Below are 20,893 nucleotides of genomic sequence, written 5' to 3'. Positions count from 1 at the left end.
ACTAACAATGAGACTGAAGAAAGAGAAATTAAGGAGTCAATCCCATTTACAATTGCACCCAAAAGCATAAGATACCTAGGAATAAACCTAACCAAAGACGTAAAAGATCTATACCCTAAAAACTATAGAACACTTCTGAAAGAAACTGAGGAAGACACAAAGAGATGGAAAAATATTCCATGCTCATGGATTGGCAGAAACCTCAGTGTTAACATTGACTCTTCTACTTGCTCCTCACATTTACTCCTTCTGTTGACAGAGAGGACTTTCCTCTCATTTTAGACTGATTTCTCCATCTCTGATCTAGAACTCATTCCCTTGTCCCAGGGACTGACCATACTTTATCAAATCTTCCTCAAGCCCTCTCCTTTTTTTTTTTTCTTTTTCAATTTCTTTTCCCTTTTGGCTTTTTCCCTTAGTATGTAAAACTGCTCAATCTCTCCCAATTTATGAAAAAAATTCTTAATATTTCCTTCTTAGATTGATCTATTAATAATTTCTGTTCTTCTCTGCCATTCTTTTTGAAAAAGACATCAGTCTTGGGTTGCCTGGGTGGCTCAGCGGTTGAGCGTCTGCCTTTGGCTCCATGCACGATCCTGGAGTCCTGGGATCAAGTCCCACATTGGGCTCCTTGCATGAACCTGCTTCTCCTTCTCCCTGTGTCTCTGCCTCTCTATGTTTCTCTCTCTCTTTTAAGTTTCTTTTTAAGATTTTATTTATTCATGAAAGAGAGAGAAGCAGAGACACAGGCAGAGGGAGAAGCAGACTCCATGCAGGGAGCCTGATGTGGGACTCAATCCCAGGACTGCGGGATCACGCCTGAGCTAAAGGCAGATGCCCAACCACTGAGCCACCCAGGCATCCCTCTCTCTGTGTCTCTCATGAATAAATAAATAAAATCTTAAAAGAAAAGAAAAAGACATCAGTCTTGAACATCTCCATAGCTTCATCAGGCATTTACCCCTCAATGCATTTCAATTTACCACCAAAACTCCATAGAAGTTGTTGTTGTTGTTGTTGCTGTTTTAAGATTTCAGTAATCTCTACACCCAACCTGGGGTTAAAACACAATCCCAGGATGAAAAGTCACATGCTCTACCAACTGAGCCAGCCAGGCAACCCTCCATAGAAGTTGTTCTTGATAAGATTTTTTAATGACTTTCTAACTGCCAAATCCAGTAGTCACTACTGCACATTATTTCTTCTTGACGTGCTCTATGCATTTGGTTTGATAGGACACCATTCTCTTGATTGTTTGGTCTTTAGTTAACAAATGTTTACCTGTTGTGTTCCAGGGAGTGTAATAGGTACCATGAATACACACCATTGTAAGCCATACAGACATCATGCCTAGTGTTTAGAGCTTACCTAAGCATGTTTATATTTTAGATTGTGCCCTTCAAGTCCATTTAGATGCTTCCTCACCTTTCAAATAAACCCTTAGATATCATTGGCCATTAGGATTCCCTCTTCAAGTCTTCTTTTACATTCTAAGTTGTCTCCTAAAATGACTTACCCAAATCTTCAGTGACTTCAATTTCTCATGTTCTCATGATTGAAATATTTCTCCAGTCCAGACAGCTAGCATGGGCTTTAATTTCATATTTCTAAATACTTACTGCTTCCACAGTTTCCATTTCCAATGACTGGTACCACCATTTTACACTAGAAACTTGGGAGTTATCTTGGACTCTACCCATTCCCTCTCATTTTATTTTATTTTATTTTATTTTATTTTATTTTTAAATTTTTATTTATGATAGTCACACACAGAGAGAGAGAGAGAGAGAGAGAGAGAGAGAGGGGCAGAGACACAGGCAGAGGGAGAAGCAGGCTCCATGCACCGGGAGCCCGACGTGGGATTCGATCCCGGGTCTCCAGGATCGCGCCCTGGGCCAAAGGCAGGCGCCAAACCGCTGCGCCACCCAGGGATCCCTCCCTCTCATTTTAAATCACATCTCACCAGTCAAGATATTCTACAGATTATGAATCTTTAATAGCTATCTCCTCTTCCCAGAATTGATCATTCCTTCCTTCAATAATATTAACACCAGAAATACTGGGATTTTTAAAAATTTCTGCACTGGCATAACACTGAAAACTTATGAAACAAATTATTTTTACCCTCCTTAGCACTTTGCATTTGTTTTGACATTTTTTAACCTTTTATCAGGTTGGCAACATTAATTACCTGAGAGAATATATTTTAGGGCTTGGATAAATCAGTTTACAACAAGCAAATACGGTATTTCTTAGTAAATAATAAAAGTACTATGATGTAAGTTTAAAATTGCACTCCCCTCCCCCAGTCTGAGGTATAATCAGATACTTCCTGTTCACCTGAAACAGTACTAGAAAACATTTAACAGTCTCTTTTCTCTAAGCCCAACCAACTGTTGAAAATAATGTATTTGATGAGGTGTTGGAAGTTTTTTAGCCAACTTTTGATTATCCTTGGTAATGGATCAGCATGGATGAGATATTCACAGATCATTTTAAATGGTCTTTTTAGCCAGTAGCCATAAATTCCTTGATCACCAAATCCCTCATGATACATGCTAATAAAGAGCAGAAAGTATATGTCTAGTTTAATCTCCTTTTAGTTCTCTATTATTTCCAGTGGAGATAATAATAATGAACTGATTGTGTATAAAGATGACTACTGACTATCACTATATTATAAAGTAAATTGATTTAAAAAAAAAAAACTGGATCTGATCTAAGCAAATGCTTTAGATTTGGCATGTGCTGTGGAATCAGGGTAAACAGTAGTAAGTACCCAAGTGTAAAATGCAGGGCAAAAGGGCAGTGTTAGGCAAAGAAGATGAAGCAGGAATCTCAATTACCTCCCAAACTGGTTAATTAACTTAAAGATGATTCTCAACAGTACTTAATTTTTCCCCATGAGTCCTCTGAGTTTACTTTTCCTGATAGTCTCACTTCCTTTGCTTTTCCTTGAAAAAGACAATTTATTCTTAGTCTAGCAAAGCCAAGTGGAAAGAAATCAAGTGAATGGAAATTGACATTTAGAGCACAAAAACTTAAAACTGGGTCAGACAAAGTTAATAGCTTAATAAATGGCTTAGCATGTGATCGAATGTTCCATGTTGTCACCTGAGTTCTGGTAGGGACAGTGTGAGGGAGCACTGTCACAGCAGTGATTCTCCATGATGCTGAATTCACCACATAACTAATGGTTAGGATAAAGTCTCTTAGCAATTAAGAGAAGAGCTATGTTTCTGAGAATAATTTATAGTCACACATTGCATTGTACAGTTGCACTATTTAATAGGTGTGATAATACTGTAAGAGAAACTTAGAAATGTTAGCAAGGAGTGATATTCCTAAAGGAAATTATTCAACCTGAAGTAACTTTGGCTTGGTTTTTCTTATTCAGCAATCTAAAAGTTGTTATTAACACATTAAATTGGTGATTTTCCCACTACACACATTTAACACTTACAGTTACTTTGACTCTCTTCCTTAGAAATTATAAAACCAACTGAGAATATTAGGAATTTGAGGGGGGGGGTAACTCCTAAAATCTTAAGAAAGAAAAGGAAAACCCCTTTGAGAGTGCTTAGAAAACTATCCGTTTCTATATAATTAGAATTCAATAAGATCTTGACTATATTATGTGTTTTATTTTGAAACCTAGTCATTATATGAGCAGTAGTCTTCATCACCCAAAGACTTATTTGAAAACATCAGTTATTTTCTGAACCACAGTATTCTAATGATATTTTGAATTTCCTTGCACCTCATTGTTTCTCATAGTTCATACTTCTATAAAATTATTTCTACAAGGCCAACTGATTTTATATCGATCTATTTTAAAATATGAATGAGGTACACACTGAGATTTCGAAACACCTAAGTAAAAGGGATTATCTCTGGGCGATGGATGTGTGTGGGTAAATGAAGCAGAAAAAATGCTGGTAAAACTACTGAAATCTGGACATTTATTTCTAAATATAGCCATATATAAAGAGGAGGAGAAACATTTCGCAATTTGAAAAGGCAGTAATTATTCGATATCAAAACTAGACAAAGACCTTGAAAGAAAACTACAGACTAATATTCCCACAAACAAAATCCTTACCAAAATATTAGCAGATTGAATACAACAGTATGTTTTTAAAAGGATAATATATCATGACCAAATGCAGTGGTTTAATGCAGTGTTGTTTAACTTTCAAACGTCAGTCATTGTAAATTATCATTCTAACATAATGAAGGAGCAAAATCAATTATCTAAATTGATGCAGAAAAAGAACTTGACAAAATTCAACATCCATAATATAAATTCTGAGAAAACTGGGAATATAAGGAAACTCCATTATTCTGAGAAAAGTTATCTATAAAAATCTACAGTACCACAGAGTTAATCCTAATCCTTTCCTAAATCATAAGGAATTTCATAGCCATAAAGCATCAAAATGCTTCTTCTTTGAGATAGGAAACAAAGCATGGATAACTGATCTCACCACTTTTTCAGTGTCGTACTGGAGGTCCTTGATAGTACAATACTACAGTAAAAATAGGCATATAGATTAGTAAGTAAAAAAGTAAAAGTTTTTAAAACAACACGATTCTACGTACATAAAATATTAAGGTCTGTATAAAAACACCACTAGAACTAATACGCAAGTTTAACAAGTTTAGGAATATAAGACCAATATTTTTAAAGAGATACAGATGCAATGAAACGCCGGGACACCTGCACCCCGATGTTTCTAGCAGCAATGTCCACAATAGCTAAACTGTGGAAGGAGCCTCGGTGTCCATCGACAGATGAATGGATAAAGAAGATGTGGTCTATGTATACAATGGAATATTCCTCAGCCATTAGAAACGACAAATACCCACCATTTGCTTCAATGTGGATGGAACTGGAGGGTATTATGCTGAGTGAAGTAAGTCAATTGGAGAAGGACAAACGTTATATGTTCTCATTCATTTGGGGAATATAAATAATAGTGAAAGGGAATATAAGGGAAGGGAGAAGAAATGTGTGGGAAATATCAGAAAGGGAGACAGAACATAAAGACTCCTAACTCTGGGAAACGAACTAGGGGTGGTGGAAGGGGATGAGGGCGGGGGGTGGGGGTGAATGGGTAACGGGCACTGAGGGGGACACTTGACGGGATGAACACTGGGTGTTATTCTGTATGTTGGTAAATTGAACACCAATAAAAAGTAAATTTATTTAAAAAATCAGTTGTGCTTCTGTACAATAGGAATGAACAATTGGAAGTTAAAAATTTTAAATATTATTTACAATAGCATCACAACCATGAAATGTTCAGGGATACATTTAGTAAAATATGCACAACACTTACACTCTGGAAACTCTAAAACAATGCTGAAATAAAGAAGATCTAAGTAAATAGAAAAATATACAATGTCCTTGGAGACTCACTATTGTTAAGATGTTGTTTATCCATAATTTAATTTTCAGACTCCATGAAATCCCAGTCCCTCTGGTTTTAATATTTATGATTAGCATTGGCTATTTTCCTGAAAATTTTATTTATAATATATTTAGCACTTTTTATTTATAAGTAATTGCTGAATCAAAATTTTCTGTTAATGTGTAATACACAAACATATGTGCATATATATGCTTGTGTGTATTAAATCCAAATAACATGTGAGCAAAAAGAATGGAGATTTTTGTCTTAAGTTAATAACATACGCTATCTTTCAGTGCAACTTAAAACTTAGGAACCTCACAGCAACACAGTTTATTTGGAGGTGTAGATAAAGGAAATGAATTAGGCCAGCACACCAATATAGGCGATGTCAGAAAAGCCTGGGTTTAAATCCTGATTTAGGTTTATGTTATCTTTTGAAGTTTATCTAGGGTCTTTAATCTCCTAGTTTCTCATCTACAAAATAGGATTAATCACTCCTTTGACATCATGTTTTGCCCAGATGTAGTGAGATAATGTACATAAAGCATTTTAAATAATGCCTTACTATTAGTAAGCACTAAATTGTTGGTAGCTTTTATTATTGATAATGATAATAATCTATTAGGGGCAATAAATACTATATACTACATTATATATTACAGAAAATAACAAATGAATAACCAATGTTCACTTCAGTTAACTTATAAAATCCTACAGTATGATCAGTTAAAGCACATAACTTTCTCACATGAATATGGTAATGAATGATACTTCTTTCCTGTTCAAGATAGCTTCAAGATGCCCTCAAGTTTTTCAGAAGTATAACTTAGATCATAAAACAGATTTGTTAATTATGATACTTCATAACAATTTATCTGTTAAAAATAGATTTGAAAAAAAAACTGTTTCAGGACCTGTAAAGTGGATGCAAACATTTTGCAAATATTCCCTTGACGTTAAAATTCATTTCTATTTCCCAAAATTGAACATACGCAAGATTAAATTATGTATTTATATCAGTGTATAGAAGCACTGACATGCTGGCCATAGTAAGTAAAGATACTGAATTTGCTTTATTCTTAGAATTAATGAGTGGGCCTTTGCTTTTTGCTTATTTTGGTTGTTGTTGTTCTTGTTAGTTTTGCCTTGTTTTGTTTTAGATGTAGAAGGAAGTAGAGGTTGAAATAACTGACCAAGTAAGAAAGTCTGCTATCCGGTACATGTTGTAATCTCAAGTTAGAGTTAAAGTAAACTCATCAACACCGAGAGTCTACAATAAGAAAAAAGATAGCCTATAAGGTAGTGTGATACAAGGACTTGGAGATGGGAGGGCTGGGGAGAATATTTCTAGAAATCCAGGCTGTCAGGTAGCTATTGATTAGGAAACCCATTCATGGGTAATGTCTAAATTCTGAACAAGCTTTGTGCCAGTCTTTGTGAGTACTGCAGTAGTTAGGACCTGTATATTTAGAAATATGGGATTCACCGACATAAGGTAGAATCTACAAGGCTCAGCAGGTCTACCAGTTGATGAGTATGTGGAAATGTGCGTGTGTGTGTGTGTGTGTGTGTGTGTGTGTGTGTGTGTGTGTAGGGATGGAGGAAGGAGTGGTTCTTAGAAAAGTGACCAAAGCTTTAATGCTGTGGCCTAGAACTCTTGGACTCAAAGGGCTTCAATTGGGAGAAAGTGAGAAAGTCAACCCTGGGTTGCCTGGTCCCAGGTCAAGCTGGAAGCAAAAGAGGCTCGGGAGTAGAGTACTCATTTCCTGGGATATGTAACAAATCACCACAAGCTCATAGTTTAAAACCAGTCTTATTGTCTCACAGTGTGTCGGGGATCACGACTGACTGAGTTGGATCCTCTCAAATAATCAAAGTGTTCTCTGAGCTGTGGTATTACCTGAAGGCTCAACTAGGGAAAAAGCCATTTCCAAGCTCATTCAGGTTGTTGGCAGAATTAATTTCTTTGTGACTGTAAAACGGAGGTCTCTGGCTTCTTGATGGATGTCAACTGTTGGCCCCCATTAGGTCACAGGAGCTGCTTTCAGTTCCCTACCATGTGGCCCTCTCTATCGGCAGTTTACAGTAGGGCATGTTTGCTACTTCATGACCAAGAGGAAAATTCTTCACACCCAAGCCTGCTAAGACAGAGTCTTATAGACATAGTGCGGTGGAATCATGGAACCACTGTTTCCACATTCCCTGATTAGAATCAAGTTGCAGGTTCCACCTGCACTCAAAGGGAGGTAGGCTACTCAGTGAGTGGAGATTACAGAAGCCATCTCAGGATTCCTCCTACCACATGGAGTAAGCTCAGCGATGTTCCTAGGAGTGAGAAGCCCTAGGTCTTAATGTGTGGATTAATAGCGTAGACCCCATTAAATGGGTTATTAGAAATGATAGGTGCTTCAAGACTCAATTGAGACTGACCGTCTAGGGCAGAATCATTTCTACAAGTAATGTCATCTCTGAAAACAACTGAAAGAAGCTTGGGAAAGCTGAGGCTAGGCAAAACATAGGAGCTGGAGAGGTTATGAGGGTGAGTAACCATGATTTCTTCAGCGGATACCAATTTTTTAGCAGCTTGGTATCAGACGAAATTAAGGCTACCATGAATAAGGACTTTTAAATCCTCTTACTTTTGCTGCCACAGTCTATCTGACGCTTTGCTGACAGCTGTCACACCATCTCACCCATCACTGGAAAATTCATAAAAACAATTACCATGTCTTTAACATTTACTTTAAAAATGTAAACTCAAAGCATTTCTCAAAGTACCTCAGATGGACGCAAGGCTATGGACTATCCAGGCATGCGATAGTGCCTTTCTCTGCTTTGATATTTGTGAAAACCTTTGAATGAGTTGCAAACATTATAACCTTGAATTAGTCAGCATCTTAAGACAAGAAGGGTGTATGTAGTGGAAAGGTGAGAACTGAATACTGGACACAGTGTACATTAGTTGTGGTTAAGTTTAACTATATATAATGGAACATCCATTTGGCTTTTTCCCCACTCTTAAAGAACCCAGAACACCTTCTGTCTGCTGTCCTCACAGCACAACTTTTAAAGACAACTGAAGTTCCTATGTCAGTTTTTATGGCTGCTGAGCTTAAGATGCCAGCCATTACTTCTAAATTCTAGAAAGGATGAAAAGGGGGGATCCCTGGGTGGCGCAGCGGTTTGGCGCCTGCCTTTGGCCCAGGGCGCGATCCTGGAGACCCAGGATCGAATCCCACGTCGGGCTCCCGGTGCATGGAGCCTGCTTCTCCCTCTGCCTGTGTCTCTACCTCTCTCTCTCTCTCTCTCTCTCTCTCTCTCTCTGGGACTATCATAAATAAATTTAAAAAAATAAAAAAAATAAAAAATAAAAAATAAAAAAAATTAAAAAAAAAGAAAGGATGAAAGGGGAAGGCAGTGGGAAGTGTAGGGAAAAGAATATCCCCTCAATCCCTTCTTAAAGATCCTTTGTGGAAGTTCTACCCATTAACTTCCATTTTCATATCACTGGCCAACCTTGGTAGTAACAAGGGAGGCTGGGAATTGCAGTCTTTACTGGTATATTGCCATAGGGAGAAAATCAAGGTTATTGTAATAAGAAAAAAAGTGTTGGTTATGCAAGCAGCAAGCTCTCCCACATACTACAAACTATGATCTTGTAGTAGTGTCTAAACTGGGAAAAGGATCACCCATCCGTCTGTCCATCCATCCATTCATCCATCCATTGATTCCTGTACAATTCTATATTTTAAAGGTTGAATTAAAATGAAATGGTACAGTTTATATATTTAGGGGTAATTACTTTGTAAGTTTTTTTAGTAAGAGACAATATTAGCTTATGTTTTATATGGAGACACTATTAATATCTCAAGACTACATAATGATTACACCTATTTTATTGGGCGGCATTTAGAGATGATAGATTTCTCTTTGCAGAGAACATGTTGTCTTCATTAGGCACCTTTCTAACACCTTATTTTTAGTGTGTTTTGCAATTACATATTGGCTCTTCCATTATATAGAGCCAGAGACTCAACTGTGGAGAGTTTGGATAGGAACTTCTCTGCATCTTCCCTTGTGTTTAATTCCCAGGTCCTGCCACCTCCTCTTGGAATTTGAACATTGAATTCTTCAAACAGAACTAGCTGATGATTTAAAATATTGAAAGGCATTTTTATAATGAATATTTTAACAGAGATTAACATACAGTGACATGTAAAATTAGCTGTGGTATTTTAATAGCAGATCATTTAGGCCTCCCAAATTATTAAATAGAAAACTTATGTGTGGACACTGTGCAGAGACAACAACATGCTTTATCAGTTTCCTCCAAATAATTTTCACAAGAAACTCTATTCTTTTGTGATAATTTCATAAGAATTATCTCTCTGATCAGTTTTAGGAAAAATTCCAAACCATCAGATAGCACTTTAAACCAACAAAATATTTTGTCATAATTCTATTGGATTTCCAAGTACCCAATGAGATAAATAAGCCACTTCTTTAAAGTAAATAGATTTTAGGTGGTATCTCATTGTGGTTTTGATTTGTATTTCCCTGATGGCAAGTGATGCAGAGCATTTTCTCATGTGCTTGTTGGCCACGTCTATGTTTTCCTCTATGAGATTTCTCTTCATGTCTTTTGCCCATTTCATGATTGGATTGTTTATTTCTTTGGTGTTGAGTTGAATAAGTTCTTTATAGATCTTGGAAACTAGCCCTTTATCTGATACGTCATTTGCAAATATCTTCTCCCATTCTGTAGGTTGTCTTTTAGTTTTGTTGACTGTATCCTTTGCTGTGCAAAAGCTTCTTATCTTGATGAAGTCCCAATAGTTCATTTTTGCTTTTGTTTCTTTTGCCTTCGTGGATGTATCTTGCAAGAAGTTACTGTGGCTGAGTTCAAAAAGGGTGTTGCCTGTGTTCTCCTCTAGGATTTTGATGGAATCTTGTTTCACATTTTAGTATAAAGTTATACTCTTCTAGGCTCTCCTGTGTTTGTGGTTATGTTGCCACGAATGTCAAAATCAGTGTACTTCAGGTATGATGCTCAATCCACTGTGATTCTATCTCTATCTGCTGTTGTCCCTGACATGTTTTCATTTTGGTCATAATCACAAAATGCTTGTGAAATATTTAGCTAAAATCAAGATATGCTATGTCTAGAACACTTGTTTGATTTATAGTCTAGAAGCCTTGTCACAAAGAAATTGAAGTTGATTTGGCATAACTAGTTGGCAGCATACTTGTACTTCCTTCTGGTTGATTTCATTTCCCCAAGAGCTCACTGGCCATCTGCATAACAAACCTCAATCAAATTTTAACCTTTAAACTTTTTTGGAGGTCTACTAGTTTTCTCATCTCCCTCAGGCTTTATTGCTGTCTATTAGGCATCTTCCCCTGCATGTTCCAGCATTTCAAATACATGTAAGATGGAACTCATGTCAGTGCCATATCTGCCTCCTAATTACCTGTGGTACTACCTATTAGCTAATAATGACCCAGTCACCGACCCAGTCTCCCCAAATCAAATTCTTAGAGTGTCCTCTTTAACCCCTACTTCTCATCACCTTTCTAATATGTGTTTTATCTGTCCCTTTTCTCAACTCATGGCCATTATCTCAATGCATGCGTGATAATCTCTTACCTGACTACTAGACTCTTTTACCCTCTCATCAACCCTACACATGCCTGCCAGATTATTTTCCTGAAACACAGCTTATGTCATTCGCTACTTAGGAATCTGCATGGCTCCCCATCAACTAATGAATAAGATCCAAACTGTTCAGCCTGGCACTCGGCACTAGTCTGGACACAGCCTTCCTTGTGGGTTTCATTGCTTATAGAGTCTCTTGTGTCTCCATGTGCTCATTCACCCTTTTCCCCCACCCCCATCTCTCTCTGATCATTCAACAAGTAACAGTGCAAATGTTGATGGTTTTTGCTGTTCCAAATGTTGAAAAGCAAGTTCTTCTTTCTCCAAATGATCCTGACACCTATATTTACCTTCATCATGGCACAAGGCCTTCTGAAAGTCTCAGCTACGTTAGTGTTAGCTTTTGGAGACAGCGACTTCCCCTTATTAACCTTTGCAGTCCCCCGAGTATATGTCCTCTGTGCAAGACATCGTTCATCTTTTCCTTATGTTTTGCATCCTTAATTGGGAAACAGTGTTCTTAATGGTCTTGTCTGACTAGGTTGTCTGCATCTTCCTTTCATAATTCTGTTGCTTCAGTGTGTCTCTACACTGTTGGCCTCATGAAGTCGGTTTAAGCTGTTCCTATAAGCATATCTTTTTTTGATCATGTATTGCTGTTCCCTCTCCACCTTTTATCTCCCTGTACTTTAAAAAATTTTAGAATTTTTTTAACCTTTCAGACTGTACTTATTATTTTCTTGAGATGAAATGCACATGACCTTAAAGTGAACAATTCTGTGGCATTTGTATACTTCTAATGCTGTGCAGCCACCACCTCTCTCAAGTTCCAAAACATTCTCATTACCCCAAGGGGAAACCCTATACCCATTAAGCACTTAATCCCCATTTCTCCCTCTCTATCCTTGGCAATGACAAATCTGCTTTCTGTCTCAAGGATTTACCTATTCTGGATATTTCATATAAATGAAACCAAATAAGATATGACCTTTTGTGTCTGGCTTCTTTCAGTTAGAATAGTGCTTTTTGGTTTCTCTTTTGAGGTTCATCCATATTCATGTATCAGTACTTGATTCCTTTTTATAGCTGAGTAATTTTCCATTATATGTATAAATCACATTTTAGTTCTCTGTTCATCCACTGATGGATTTGGGGTTGTTTCCACTTTGGGCTATTATGTATTATAAATAGGGCTGCTGATGAGCATTCCTGAACAAGTATTTGTTTGAATACATCCCTATTTTCAATTCTTTAGAATACATACCTAGAAGTATGATTGCTGGGTCACAAGGAAATCTTATGTTTAACTTTCAGAGGAACCACCAAACACTCACTCTCTCTGTTTTAATCAATATGTGTTCAGCCCTGAGTACCTTCTCACAAAGCCTTAATAATATCTGAGAGATCACATTTACTCTTCTGTATCAGAACGAATGCTCTGATTCACAGGCAGTTAAGGATCTGAGTAGTAGACTTAATTTCTCTTTCCCTTAATTTTCCTGGGGAGTCACTGAACTCTATCCTCCACTGTGTTCTTTTTTTTTTTTTTCTATATCGCATCTGTTGTTCTCTTTTGTATCTGATTTTATCTGGGTTTACAACATCTTCATCTAGTGGGCAAGGCTGCTGAACATTTTCTTCCTTGTCTCCTTGAGATTGTGCTCTGTCCCTGCCAGGAGCCAATTATTCTAAAATTAGTCATCATCCAGAAAAAGAAATTCTAGTCTAGTCCTCTTTTAAAGCCAGCTATTCATTTGTATGTGATCTTTTTTTTTTTTTTTTTCAAAGGCGAGAACTTTAACTGGCAAAAAAATGAAGAAAAAAATACTTCTTGTGTATTCCAGGATTTCACACAGGAAATAGTTTTATATTTTTATAAATATGTCTTTCTCCCAGGGTCAGTCATCAGAAATTGCAGTATCTGTAGTCTCCTATATTGGAATACTTATCCCAGGGAGGAATCCAAGCACCTGGTAGAGATGATCGTCCACCCGTGGTTTCTCAGAAGGAAAGCATCCATCACAAGCACAGGACCTCCTACTTGCTAGGTTCTCTTGTATCACTGCTACTGCTGATATTCCAGGAGGACTGGTTTGACTTTCTATTATAAGAAACGGATTTCTGTCAAATAGTTCCAGAGGCTCAGAAGTTCTTCCTTTTCTCCACCCTTTGCTGGGAAATTCTTCCCCACATCAAACTCATGACATTGGTTTGATTTGTGCAACATCCATAGGGCATCTTCCACTCTGGATTATTTCCTACTCTCTCTCAGAATCCTCTATTCTTTATAATAATCCAAAAGGAAGACAGGCCTTCCTGAAGCCCTTTCATTTATTTATTCAGTTAATATTTGTCAGGCCTCTATATGTGCCAGGCAGTCTTTTAGGCACTAGGGATACAGCAGTTTACAAAACCAAGAACATGTTTTCAGAGTTTCATAGCCTAGCAAGAGGATTATAGACCCAGAAAAATTAATAATTGTATAATATGTAATATTTACATATGAATATATATGGTAAGATAAGTAGTATGGAGAAAAGCAGCACAGGGTAAGGAAAACAGAGGGAGACACCAGATGATGCTGTTTTAAATATGGGGGACTTAGAAGGCTTTTCTGAGATGACGTTTGAAACCAATCAGGAGGCTAATGCAATCATCCTGGTGTCTAAGGCTAGAGTGGTTGAGTAGATCTGATTTTTCTTCTGCTGTATTCTCTATCACCCATCATTAAAGTGCACAAGACTCGGGATCCCTGGGTGGCGCAGCGGTTTGGTGCCTGCCTTTAGCCCAGGGCGCGATCCTGGAGACCCGGGATCGAATCCCACGTCGGGCTCCCGGTGCATGGAGCCTGCTTCTCCCTCTGCCTATGTCTCTGCCTCTCCCTCTCTCTGTGTGACTATCATAAATTAAAAAAAAAATGCACAAGACTCCTGCCCTTCTTGAGAAGTAGACAATTTGCTACATATCCTGTAGTTGATATAAGGTGTCTTTGGTTGGTTTTCATTATTTGTCACAAATGCAGTTGATATTCTTCTTGATATGACCTATGTTTTCTCATAAAAATTATTACTTTTATACGCTTAACTAGTTAATCTCAGGCTTCAGTGTGAATAAGCATCACACATAGGGATTGTTTAAAATGAAGATTCAGGGCACCTGGGTGGTGCAGTCAGTTAAGCATCCAACTCTTGGTTTTGTCTCAGGTCATGATCTCAGGGTGGTAAGATCAAGCCCTGTTTTAGGCTCCTTGCTTGGTGTGGTGTCTGCTCAAGTTTCTCTCTCTTGCTCCCTCTGCCCCTCCCTACTGCTCATGCGCTCTTTCTCTCTCAAATTAATTAAATTAAAAAAAATAAATGGAGATTAAACAGCACCTGGTAGATTCATACACTTAAGTCTTAGACTGCATTTCGAGAAACGATGTTCTTAACCCTGTTCTCTCTTAAGTCCCCATCTGCTATTAATAATAAAATCAATAAAAGTACTTATTAAGCAGTGTCTGTCTTCTGATTATCATAACTCTAAAAGAATGTGATGGTTTGTACAAGTTCACACAGCTAGTAACAGGCATATTTAGTATCCGAGCCTACTCTGTCCTACTTCTTAAACAGTACTAGTTCCTCTGTGATGTATTGTTAAACTAATAAATTACTATATTGCTAGCAACTAACAAAGAGATCACTAAGTGATTATAAGTGCCATTTAACATATCTCATAGACTCTCTTGCCTTTCATAGGAATAAATGATAGTTTAATTTTCTGCTTCTAGCAATTTTCATGTTTGTTCAAATTGCTCTGAGTTATAACTCTTCCTAGAAAGAGCTATTTGGTATAGAGTATTGCTACCTCTAGCAATAGTCTATACCAAAAAATAAAATCTTAAATCATTAATAAAGTTTGAGCCTTATTTTCTTTAATAAGACTTCAGCTCCTAAAATTACATTCAACCATTCTAATTACAATCCATAGATTTGAATCTGAGATACTATATTCAGCAGAGCCCATTTTTAATATAGGAATTAAAATAATTGGAAGAACAATGTAACGACAGTAAAGAAAACATGAGGTTCCATCAATATGGCAGACTAAACTCATCAAATATCCCCCCACCATAAGCATTATTAATTTTGACCTTAAAGGGTGAAAAAAATTTATATGCAGAGAAGACAAAGAAAAGTCATGAAACTAGCAGAGATGAACTCAAGATGTGAAGCTATCACAGTTTGGAAGATGATCAGGTCCTAGCATCACGGGGTAGGAGATGTGGCATGGTATGAACTGAGGAGTAAGTGGCACCTGAGCCAGAAACCTGATCAGGCCTTTCTCTAAAAGGCCAACCAGGAAACTTACCCAAGGTAGAAGGAGACAACAACTAACTCAGCTGTTTTGACCTGGGACACTGAAAAATGATAACAAAAAAGGGGCTCCTACGAGAAAAAGAGCCTAGGCTTTTATTCTATACTCTAAAGATCGGCTCAGAATAAAAAATTACAAACTAGGGACCCCTGGGTGGCTCAGTGGTTGAGCGTCTGCCTTTGGCCCAGGGCGTGATCCCGGGGTACTGGGATCGAGTCCGGTATATCAGGCTCCCCTCAGGGAGCCTGCTTCTCCCTCTGCCCATGTCTTTGCCTCTCTGTGTGTGTCTCTCATGAATAAATAAATAAAATCTTTAGAAAAATTACAAACTATATGATGAAAATATCCACCACTAAGGAGGGTCAGTAGGTAAAACAAACATGACAATTGGCATCCAAAAAAAAAAAAAAAAAAAAAAAACCTTAGGGTACAAGAATGATCTCGAAGAGAGTAGCATAATGTGTACTTACAATGATGAAAAAAGATAAAAAACAGGGATACACCCCAAAGGGAAAAAGAGGTCACTATGAAAAAAGCAGACAGATTTGAAAACAAAATAAAAACTTTAAAAAGTGAAAAATAGGGACCCCCGGGTGGCTCAGTGGTTGAGCGTCTGCCTTTGGTTCAGGTTCTGATCCTGGGGTCCTGGGATCAAGTCCCACATCCGGCTCCCCTGAGGGAGCCTGCTTCTCCCTCTGCCTCTGTCTTTCATGATTAAATAAATAGAATCTTTTTTTTTAAAGTGAAAAATAACACAGCTTGAAATGGAAAACTTAATGGACAGGTTAAACAGGCAAATTGCAGTTTAAAAAATTGGCAAACTGGGAACTAAGTACAGAGAAATATGAAGGTTTGCACAATAACAAAACTGAAGTGTGTGAACAATAGAATAAGAGGGGAAAAAAATCATGTGCATACCACCTTAACTTTCTTTTACTTTTTGTTTTCTATAGCTACTTACACTTTTTATAAACGAAATATCTACTTTAAAAATTTAATTCCAGTATAATTAACATACAATTATATTAGTTTCAGGTGTACAATATAGTGATAGAACACTTCTATGCATTGCTCAGTGGTCATCAAGATAAGGGAACTCTTCATCCCCATCACCTATTCCACCCATCCCCCGCACCTCCCTTCTGGGAACCACCAGTTCTCTATAGTTAAGAATCTGTTTTGTTGATCATCTCTTTTCTCTTTGTTTCTTTGTTTTGTCTCTGCAATTCCACAAATGAGTGAAATCATAGGGTATTTGTCTTTATCTCACTGACTTATTTCACTTAGCAATATACTGTTTAGGTCCATCCACGTTGTCTCAAATGATAAAATTCCCTTCTTTTTATGGCTGAGTAATGTGTGTGTGTGTGTGTGTGTGTGTGTGTGTGTGTGTGTAATGTCACATCTTCTTTATTCATTCATCTATTGATAGACCTGTGGATTGCTTCCATAATTTGTCTATGGTAAATAATGCTGCAATAAACATAGGGGTGCATATGCCTTTTCAAAGTCGTGCTGTTTATATTATTTGGGTAAATACTCAGTGGACTTACCAGATCATATGGTAATTCTATTTTTAGTTTTTTGAGGAACCTCCATACTGTTTGACCCAGTGATTGCCCAGTTTGCATTCCCACCAACAGTGCATGAGGGCTCCTTTTTCTCTACATCCTTGCCAGTACTTGTTGTTTCTTGTGGTTTTGATTTGAGCTATTCTGACAGGTGTGAGGTGATATCTCACTATGGTTTAGATTTGCTTTTCTCTGATGTTAAGCATCTTTTCATGTGTCTGTTGGCCATCTGTTTATCTTCTTCAGAAAAATGTCTGTACATGTCTTCTGCCCATTTTTAATTGGATTATTTGTTGTGGTAGTGAGTTGTATAAATTCTTTTTATATTTTGGATACTAACCATTTATCAGACATGTAATTTGGAAATATCTTCTCCTATTCAGTAGGTTGGTTGTCTTTTTGTCGATTGTTTTTTTCACTGTGCAGAAGCTTTCTATTTTGATGTAGTCCCTGTGGTTTAATTTTGTTTTGTTTTCCCTTGCCTTAGGAGACATACCTAGAAAGATGTTGTTACAGTCAATGTCAGAGAAATTACTCCCTGCATTTTCTTCTAGGATTTTTTATGGTTTCAGGACACATATTTAGGTCCTTCATCTATTTTGCTTATTTTTATGGATGGTGTGGTAAAGTGGTCCAGTTTCATTCTCTTGTATATAGCTGCCTCATCTTCCTGAAACCGTTGTTGAAGAGACTGGATTTTTCCCATTGCATATTCTTGCCTCCTTTACCAAAGATTAATTGACTGTAAAATCATTGGTTTATTTCTGGGTTTTCTATTCTGTGCCATTGATCTATGTGTCTATTTTTTTGTGTGTAAGCGCTGTCCTGTTTTGATTATTACAGCTTTATAATATAACTTGAAAATCAGAATTGTGATATCTCCAGTTTTGGTTTTCTCCTTCAAGATTGCTTTGGCTACCCAAGGTCTTTTATGGTTCTATATAAATTTTAGGATTAGTGGTTCTAGTTCTGTGAAAAATGTTCCTGGCATTTCGATAGAGATTACATTATGTCTGTAGATTGCTTTGGATAGTATAGACATTTTAACAGTGTTTGATCTTCCAGTCCATGAGCATAGAATAGCCTTCCATTTCTTTGTGTCATCTTCAATTTCTTTCTTTTTAAAATATTTTATTTATTCATGAGAGACACAGAGAGATAGAGAAAGGCAGAGACATAGACAGAGGGAGAAGCAGGCTTCCTGCAAGGAGCCTGTTGTGGGACTCGATCCTGGACTCTGGGATCACACCCTGAGCCAAAGGCAGATGCTCAACTGCTGAGCCACCCAGACATCCCTTTAAAATTTTTTATTTATTTATTTATTTCAACTTCTTTCATCATAGTTTACAAAGTACAGGTCTTTCATCTCTTTGGTTAAGTTTATTCCTAAGTGTTTTATCCTTTTTGGTGTAGTTGTAAATGGGATTGTTTTCCTTTATTCTTCTATTTCATTATTTGTGTCTAGAAGTGCTGCAGATTTCTGTAGGTTGATTTTGTATTCTGTGACTTTACTGAAATCATGTATCACTTCTAATAGTTTTTTTGGCGGAATGTTTACGATTTTCTATATATAGTATCATATCTGCAAATAGTGACAGTTTTACTTCTTCCTTGCCAGTTTAGATGCCTTTCATTTCTTTTTCTTGTCTGACTTCTACTACTATGGCTAGGATTTCCAGTACTATGTCGAATAAAAGTGGTAAGAGTGCACATCTTGTCTTGTTCCCAACCTTAGGTGAAAAGCTCATTTTTTCCCATTGAGGATATTAGCTGTGAATTTTTTATAGATGGCCTTCATTATATTGAGATAGGTTCCCTCTATACATGCTTTATTGAGAGTTTTTTTAAATCATAAATGGGTGGTTGTATTTTGCCAACTGCTTTTTCTGTATTTATTGAAATGATCATATGGTTCCTATCCTTTCTATTATTGATGTGATCTATCACACTGATCTATTTGTGGATATCGAGCCACCTTTGCATCCCAGGGATAAATCACACTTGATCATGATGAATGACTTTTTAAAATGTATTGTTGGATTTAGTTTGCCAATATTTTGTTGAGGATTTTTGCCTCTATGTTCACCAAAGATAGTGGTGTCAGGGTAATTCTGGTCTCATAGAATGAATCTAGAAAGTCTCTTTCATCTTCTGTTTTCTGGAAACATTTAAGAAGAACAAGTGTTAACTCCTCCCTAAATGTTTGCTAGAATTCACCTGTGAAGCTGATTCTGGTCTTTTGTATCTTGGGAATTTTTTGATGACTGGTTCAATTTCACTGCTGGTAATTGGTCTATTCATATTTTCCCTTTCTTCCTGCTTCAATTTTTGGAGGTTATATGTTCCTAGAAATTTATTCATTTTATTCTAGGTTATTCAATTTATTGGTATGTAATTTTTCATAATATTTTTATAATCCTTTGTATTTCTTTGATGTCAGTTATTATTTCTCCTATTCCATTTGTGATTTTATTTGAATCTCCCTCCTTCAATAAATCTGGCAAAATGTTTCTCTCTTTTGTTGATCTTTTCAAAGAACCAGCTCCTGGTTTCATTGTTCATTCTATTATTTTTTAGTTTCTATATAATTTATTTTTATGCTAATCTTTATTATTTCCTTTCTTCTGCTGCTTTGAGGATTCATTTGTTCTTTTTCTAGGTCCTTCATATATAAAGTTAGGTTGTGAGGTTTTTCTTGCTTCTGAAGTAAATCTGTTGCTCCAAACTTCCCTCTTAGAACCTCCTTTGCTGCATCCCAGAGATTTTGTACCATTATGTCTCATTTTCCTCCATGTAGTTTTTTATTTCTTCTTTGATTTCCTGGTTGGCCCATTCATCATTTAGTAGCACATTGTTTACCCTATAGTTTTTTGTGTTCTTTCCAGGTTTTTCTTGAGGTTTGTTTCTAGTTTCATAATGTTGTGGTCAGGAAAGATGTACAGTATTACTTCAATCTTCTTGAATTTGTTGAGATTTGTTATGGCTTAATATGTGATCTATTCTGGAGAATGTTTACATGTGCATTTGAATGTGTATTCTCTTTCAGGATAGAATATTTTGAATCTATCTTATAAATCCATCTTGTCTAGTGTGTCATTCAAAGACACTGCTTCCTTTTTGATTTTCTGTTTGGATGGTCTTTCCATTGATGTAAGTGAGGTGTTAAATTCCCCTACTATTTTTTATTACTGTCATTTTCTTTCTTTATTAACCTTTTTATGCATAAGAGTACTCTCATATTGGGTACATAATTACTTATAGTTCTTAAATCTTCTTGTGAAATTTCCCCTTTATTATTTAGTGTCCTTTTTTTGTTTTATCTCTTGTTACCCTCTTTGCTTTAAAGCCTATTTTGTCCAATAGGAGTATTGCTACCCTGACTTTCTTTTGACATCCATTTGCATGATAAATGTTTCTCCATCCCCTCACTTTCAGTCTGCATGTGTCTTTAGATCTGAAGTTAGTTTCTTATAGACAGCATATAGAGGTCTTTTTTTTTTTTTATCCATTCTATCACCCTAAGTCTTTTGATTAGAGCATTTAGTACACTTACATTTGAAATAATGGTAAGTATGTATTTATTGTCATTTTGTTACTTGTTTCATGGTTGTTTTTATAGTTCTTCTCTCATCCTTTCTTGTCTTGCTCTCTTTCATGGTTTGTTGGCTTTCTTTAGTGATACACTTAGTTGAAGTCCTGTCTCCTCATTTTTTGTATATTTATTACTGGTTTTCGATTTGTGTTTACCATTAGGTATTATATATAACATCTTCTGCATACGGAGCATATTATGTTGATAGTCACTTATGTTTGTGTCCTTTCTTTACTCCTCTTTATTTTGCTTTCTATCTATTTGTTAAGGGTCTCACTGAGATACTCCACTCTTTTCTCAAGTC

General features: G+C 36.6%; 1 protein-coding gene across 2 annotated transcripts in view; it reads left to right on the top strand.

Annotated features, from left to right (window-relative positions):
• The window catches only part of IMMP2L (inner mitochondrial membrane peptidase subunit 2), an 848,215-nt gene that overhangs the window by 801,054 nt on the left and 26,268 nt on the right, over window positions 1-20,893 (top strand). The gene's annotated exons all lie outside the window — the stretch shown is intronic.

The sequence above is a fragment of the Vulpes lagopus genome, chromosome 13, assembly GCF_018345385.1.
Source record: "Vulpes lagopus strain Blue_001 chromosome 13, ASM1834538v1, whole genome shotgun sequence".
In the NCBI taxonomy this organism is placed as follows: Eukaryota; Metazoa; Chordata; class Mammalia; order Carnivora; family Canidae; genus Vulpes; species Vulpes lagopus.
This window is presented reverse-complemented; position numbering and strand designations above follow the sequence as displayed.